Genomic DNA, 6,743 nt, shown 5'->3' on the forward strand with positions numbered 1-6,743 from the left:
CGTCTTAACTTCAAACCCTCGTTTCTCCCTTGTTCGGACTCCAAATCAAGTGAACTTTTTTTTGAACTTGACTAATTTTTCGCTGTTTTTCCAGCGATGTGCTCGATTGCACCCGAATCTTTCTGGATAATTACCAGTTTACCCTTTTAGCCTTAAGTTCTCGTTTTTCTTCGTCAGGCCGTTTCTCCTTCGTCCGGACTCCGAATCATGCGATTCTTGAGTCCATCCTGATTATTTTTTTGTTGTCTTTCCAGTGGTGTGCTCGGTGGCACCCGAATCCATATTTTTAAAAAATAACTATTTTGCCCCTAGGGGCTTATTTGTCATATTTTTGATCTTTTGCTTCCGCATCAGTTCTCATTGAGTTCCATGACCTCATGGAAGGTCACTTTGACTTCTTAGAGTCTTGTTTTCTGTTTTCGCTTCCGCATTTTGAATCCGTTATCGGATCATCCTTATGGTTCATCACTGGACACACTGGCCTAAAAACCAAGGTCGTCACAGGTGGTATCAGAGCTCCTAGGTTCAAAAACTTTAGGACGATGCGTTTTGGGTGCATATCATGCTTTTGTTGGTGTACCTTGATATATTTATATGCCTATGATAACATGTTTTGGTATTATAACATGTTGACATGCTTCGTTTGATCACATGCTCAGTGTGATGACCTGTTCTCTGTACTTATATGCTTATGTGTTTAAAAGCATATTTGTTTGACATGTTTGCTTATGTGGCACCTTGAGTAGATAGTCCATTGCTATGATGTATGCTAGCTGTTTACTTTTATGTTTGGTTTTGGCATTGCCTCTTAGGATTTGTCGTATCCCTTGGATGCATTCTTGTTTCACGAGTTTCCTCTTTGGATAGGAGAAATTCATTCTGTAAGGACCCATGTCGGGACCCATGTCGGGAACCTTCTTGTCTGTTCTATCAATCGATGCAAATAAGGCTCATGTGAGTATAGAGGACTGCGATTCATTTCCTTTTCCTTCGTGGCTTCTAGATCTAAGGCCTTAAGCGTATGGTGCCAGTGTCATTGTTGTCAGAGTTTTGGGATTAGCTACCCCAACTCTCGCAGATGCCTGGTTCTCGTAGAGCTTTTGGTAATGATTGTTTCTGACATTGATGTCATTTGTATCGAAAAGTTCCCTTCTGGGGCATGTTACGAACTAGTGCCTTATACTATCATGCTACCTTGCTGACGAGTAAGTGTAGGCGGGTTGGTCACTGTTCGTACTGTCTTGTCACTCTCTTCTTCTATTATGTTTCATCATTTTGTTGTCTTGGGATTCTCTCGGTAGTTGACATTAAGTTAACGTGCCGATTCGTATGGGTTGTTGTCTCAGTTCATGGTTTCGCGTTCCTTCAGTTAATCTTTAGACTTCAGGATTTGTCCTTCAGTGCGTTGTGAGCTGTCCTTTGATTTGACCTTTTGTTCGGTCATTATTCTGTTCTCTTTGGTATGTTCCTAATTTCGGGGACGAAATTCCTTTAAGGAGGGTAGGTTGTAACGACCCGGTCATTTGCCTTCCTTTCCTTTTTCTTGAAATTTTACGAATGAATTTTTTTCGTTTAATTTTCTTTTCTGAGCTCTGTTTTGTGTCGCTTAGTGTCATCTCGAGTGCTCGGAATTGGTTTCTGAGACTCTTTCATGTGAATTGACAACTTCCTTTGAGGACTGAGTCATTTTCGCATTTTCACTTTTCGGACACTATGCACTATTTCGTCCTTTTCCTTATTCTATCTTTTCCCCATTTGTCACATTGTTGGCACAACCTCACTTCTCATGCTCGAAGTTGGTTTTTGACTTCACGTGACTTCATCTTGAATGGTTTCCTCGAAATACGTATCTTTACTTTTGCAAGAAAGTACTCTGGTTGCTCCGGTTGCCCATAGGGGCATGGATGCACAATTCTTCAGAATCTTTTTCATTTAATGGGGTGTTTTTCATAAATATCTTTTGAAGATATTTTATTTCAGGGGTATCTAAGAAAATATCTTGTGGAAGATATTTTTATTCTGGGGTAGTTTCGTAGTTAACCCATTTTGTAGGGGCCATTGTGCAATTAACGAAAGTTATTGCAAAATATCTCGTCTGGATACTAGATCCTCATATGGGATTCATTTTCACTTTTCGTTGACTCGTAAATTCATAGAATTTTCTTCTGATCCTTTTTCTCCAGTTTCAGAATTTCTGATCTCGGTTGCTGCCAAACTTGTTCGGGGCATAACTTTCTGCTCAGGACTCAGTTTTTGACACTGTTTCTTCTGTTGTTTATATTTTCTAATTTTGAATCTTTTTTGTTCACCAGGTTTTGCCGTTTGAGCGCGTTTGCTCAAAATCCACTTTTCTGGGCCCGACGGGGTCCGTTCGGAGCACTTTTTGAGATTTCTATAAAAGGGGGATGAGATATTTTATTCTTCATCTTCCCCACTCCCCTTGTAAGACCTAAAGCAGCCATGGATACCCATGGAGCTGCCACCTTCTCTCTCCTCCTTTGATTTACTTTTCCTAAGTGAAAAGTCTTCGGCTTTCACGTTTTTTGTTTTCCTCGACGTGTTCTACCATTCCCCCTTATTAGAATTCATTTTTGACCATTTCTTAAGCTTGGGTTTGAGGTCAAGTTGTGATTTTCATGGGGCTTCCTTCGGATTCATGTAGATCGTGTTGTCCCCGACAAAACCCTTCGGTTTCGGCAGATTCGGAACACTTTTTTTTCGGTGGATTTTTGAGGTTTTCATCTCAAATTGAGGTAAAGGGTGTTATAATTTACTTTCTTGCTCTATTACATGCTTGTGATGCTTATTCAACTCAATTGCATGCTTGGATATTAAATCTAGAATTTTTTATTATTTATTTTCTAGTATAAAATTTAATTTTCCCGGTGAGTTATAGCATGTTTTAAACTTGTGGCTTGACATTATATTACACCTTAATATGTTGATTAACATATATTAAAATTGGAGCATTTGGATAAGAAATGAAGATTTTATTTAATATTTATCTTGAATAAAATATTAATTCATGTAGCCTTAACTAACTTGATATCAATGTGTGATAGCATATTATATTTGGCCTTAGCATGCTCTTCAACATAGTTGAATTTGAAAGTAATTGGAGGTATTTTAAAAATTAGTAATTATTAATTAACTTGATTAATTAATTTGCCCCGAGTGCACTATTCACTCCATTTGAATTACGACTTGATATTCTTGATCTACATGCCATATAGCTTCACATATATTTGATTTAGAATATTCGGTGAGGTTTTGAAACCTTTCATTTAATTAATTTCCTTGTTTAAGATTTAATCCTCTTGGTGATATACAACTTGGAATTGAATTATGGCATGCTAGAAAATTAGGCTTTGGTATGGTTGTTCACATATATTAAATTGGGATTAATTGCATGAGAATTGTAACTTTTATTTTATATTGAACTTTAGTGAAAGTTTAATTCACATGGTCATAAATTGAATGAAATAAACTTGTAATGTGATATTACATAGTCCTTAGCATGTTCTCTAAGATATGTTAAATTGAGAGCATTTGGTTAAGTTTGAAAATCTAGAGATTTTAATTAAAAGAATTAATTAAAATCTATTTTGTGGTCCCATTAGCTTAATTAAGATTTTAACTTGATATTTGTATTGGCCATGACTTGTTTACTAATATATATTAATTGTGGACCATTTGAAGTTACTTTAGAACCTTGGTAATTAAATTAGCATGATTTAATTAGAGTTATACTTTGTTGTTTCAATAACCTAATTGAGTTTGAGAATGGATATAGGTGATGACCATGCCATGTTCTTTAATATGTATTAATTTGAGGTTATTTGGAATTGAATTAGAATATAAGGAATTTAATTATTTTTATTTAATTAAATTCTATCTAATTGAGCCATGGATTTAATTATGTTTGAAAGTCGTTTCTATATCAAAATCCTGGACATGGACTTGTTGCATATTCATTTTTTTTGTTTTGAGCATTGGATAACATAGTTGCTATGTTTATAATCATGAGAATATGTTTTCCTTATTGAATATATTGTTGCCTTGTATAATGATTTGTACATTTCGTATTTAACATCTTTTATGCATAGCGTGTAACGAATCGCACACTGAAGATTCGACATTCATCATATCATATTAGTTGTGGACTTAGAGTATGTACTGCATAGTGATAAGCGCCGAATATTACATATTCAAGCGCCCTTAATTGCATTATTTAAGTCCATTGTTTGCTTATTTTATGTAGATTATCCCCATTTGTGTGTTTGTATATATTTTCAGGTCCTTTTGCCAAAAAGGAGTACAAATAAGACTTTGTGGATTTTAGACCATCAAAAGGCACAAGGCTGAATTTCTGGCAGCAGTGGAGTCAGGATTTTGCTCGCCATTTTGACCTTGTAAACTCGAGAACTGGACTTCCATTATAAAATGGAATATTTAGAGCTCTGAATTATATTTCTAAATCTTCAAACGGTTTGTCATTCGGAGCTCGGAGCAGAGAGTTATGGCCTTGTTACTAGAGGTGCGCAGAACTGCCTGGCAGCAATGAAATTCTGCCTTGATCTTCATTTTTGACCAACCATCCTTGAGAATTAGATCTCCACCAAAACATGAAGTATTTAACGCTCTGAATTAGCTCTCCAAATCTTCAAACGGTTAATTATTCGAAGTTTGGAGCACAAAGTTATGTCCATTTCATCAAAGTAGGTCTGGGCGGAGCAAGTGAAGCATGGATCTTTTTACACTAAATTCGAGTGCTCGAGCCCTTGCCTCGAGTGCTCGAATTTTGGGCAAAATGCCCTTTGGAAATGGCTCATTTCAGCCCACTTGCACCTTGGTTTCTTCATTTTGTTTTCCTCTTTAATGAAGTGGTTGGAGATGTTGGTTGGTAGCCTCTTGGAGTGGATAAGATATCTAATAAAGGGAAGCAAGGCCACACAAAATCATTAAGTTTCATTCTACAAGATTAGAGGAGAGAGAAGAGAGCAAAGGGGAGGAGTTCTTGAAGCTTCAAGGAGGAAGCTCGAAAATGGAGGGGAAAGCCTTGCTTCTTCCTTCATCTAGGGCCACCATGGGTAACTAAACCTCTTCTAGGGAGGTGATGAAGCCTCCCCTTTTGTTCATGTTCTAGATTAGGTTCTATTTTGGGGATTATAATGTATAAACTTTGGTCTTTTGATAGTTTAAGAGCTTATTACTTCTTGTAATGAATATTCATGTTTAAATGATTGATGTAAGTTATTTAGCTTGTCTTGATGATTCTTACATTAGTCTTATTGCTTTTATTTTCATAGTGACAATGAAGATATTAACTATAAATGGTTTTCAAGGCATGTTGATTTTGAAACTTGATATTCCATTGCTTAGGTACCTACTTTGATGGACTATGCTTGATTCTTACCTTCATGTGCTTCATCATTTGATTGAATGCTTGATGGTCTTTTACTGAAGTTAATGTATTTGATACTACACCCTAGTCTAGGTAGTCCAAATGTGTTGTCTTTTGATAGACCATTCTTGTTTTAATCTCATGAACTTTTTATTGGTTATGAAGCAACTATGTGTTGCTACATAATTCTTGATCATTGCTTATATAGTGTTTATCCCCAATTTAGTCTTGATTTAGCATGTATTTAGGGCGTAGGTGGATTCACTTCCCTAGTTTCCCCTTTTATTATCTCTAACTCTCACTTACTAGCACTATTGTTTTATGCACATTTGAATTCCTAGTTTAGTGACAAACAAAACAAACCCTCTATGAACACCCCTTATCACTCTAAAATGACTCTAGACACTTAGGTTGCCATAGATTAGCGCAGTCCCAGTGGTTCGACTTACCCGACCAATAGCCCTATTTTACAATGATTCGTGCTATTGCGAAGGTTAATGTTTAATTGACCAACCGATCAATTTTTGGCGCCGTTGCCGGGGACTGCAAACAATTTAACGACCATAGTTCTAGGGTTAAATTTAGTTTGATTGTGAATATTGTGTCTTGTGAATATTCCTTGTGTGTTTTGACCATCTTTGTGTTTTAAGTGTTGTAAGATTCTAGGGACTCGAAGCTCGCCGTGGGAATGCTAGCAAATTGTAAGTCTAGAGGACCCCAGGTAAGTCTCGTGACTTCTAGTTTTGAGTTGTGAATATTGTGCATGTGTTAAATTTAGTTTTAGTTTAGTTGTGAAGCCCTTGTTGAGGCTTTTATCCTGTTTAAATTTCGTGTTCAAGCATCGGTCCTTGTCGTGGCCAATTTAATTTTTGTCTTGATAATTGAGGAGAAAGGGATCATTGTATGTGGAGTTGATGATAAAGAATTGTTGTGTTGATTATGTTGTGTGTTGTTGATGTTTAAGTCCTAGATGGAGGGTAGTTATCTTCCAACTCAATTCTACACACCACATGAGTTTTGTGCATTTTGCTCTAGTCATACACATCATACAAGAGAATGTCTTCCAACGAGACAATTCTTGGATTTTTATCTAGAGCAACCAAATGCAAATTTCTCTGAACCGGGTAGTGATCCATACTTCAATGGTTTACTCGGGTTCAGGAGATCATCAAAACTTCTTGTGGCTTGACATAGGAAATTCAGCCCAATAATCTCTTGGGCAACATTTTCACTCCAATTTTTAACCCAATGATCATTATTTCCAGCCCTCTTCTCCTTTTCCACCGTCTCCATTGGATGAGCTAATTGTTGCTAACAAACAAATGATGGAGTCTATGCA

Source organism: Cornus florida, unplaced genomic scaffold (assembly GCF_030987335.1).
Source record: "Cornus florida cultivar Cherokee Brave unplaced genomic scaffold, ASM3098733v1 CherokeeBrave_3.0.0_Hap2_Chr07, whole genome shotgun sequence".
NCBI classification, from domain to species: Eukaryota; Viridiplantae; Streptophyta; class Magnoliopsida; order Cornales; family Cornaceae; genus Cornus; species Cornus florida.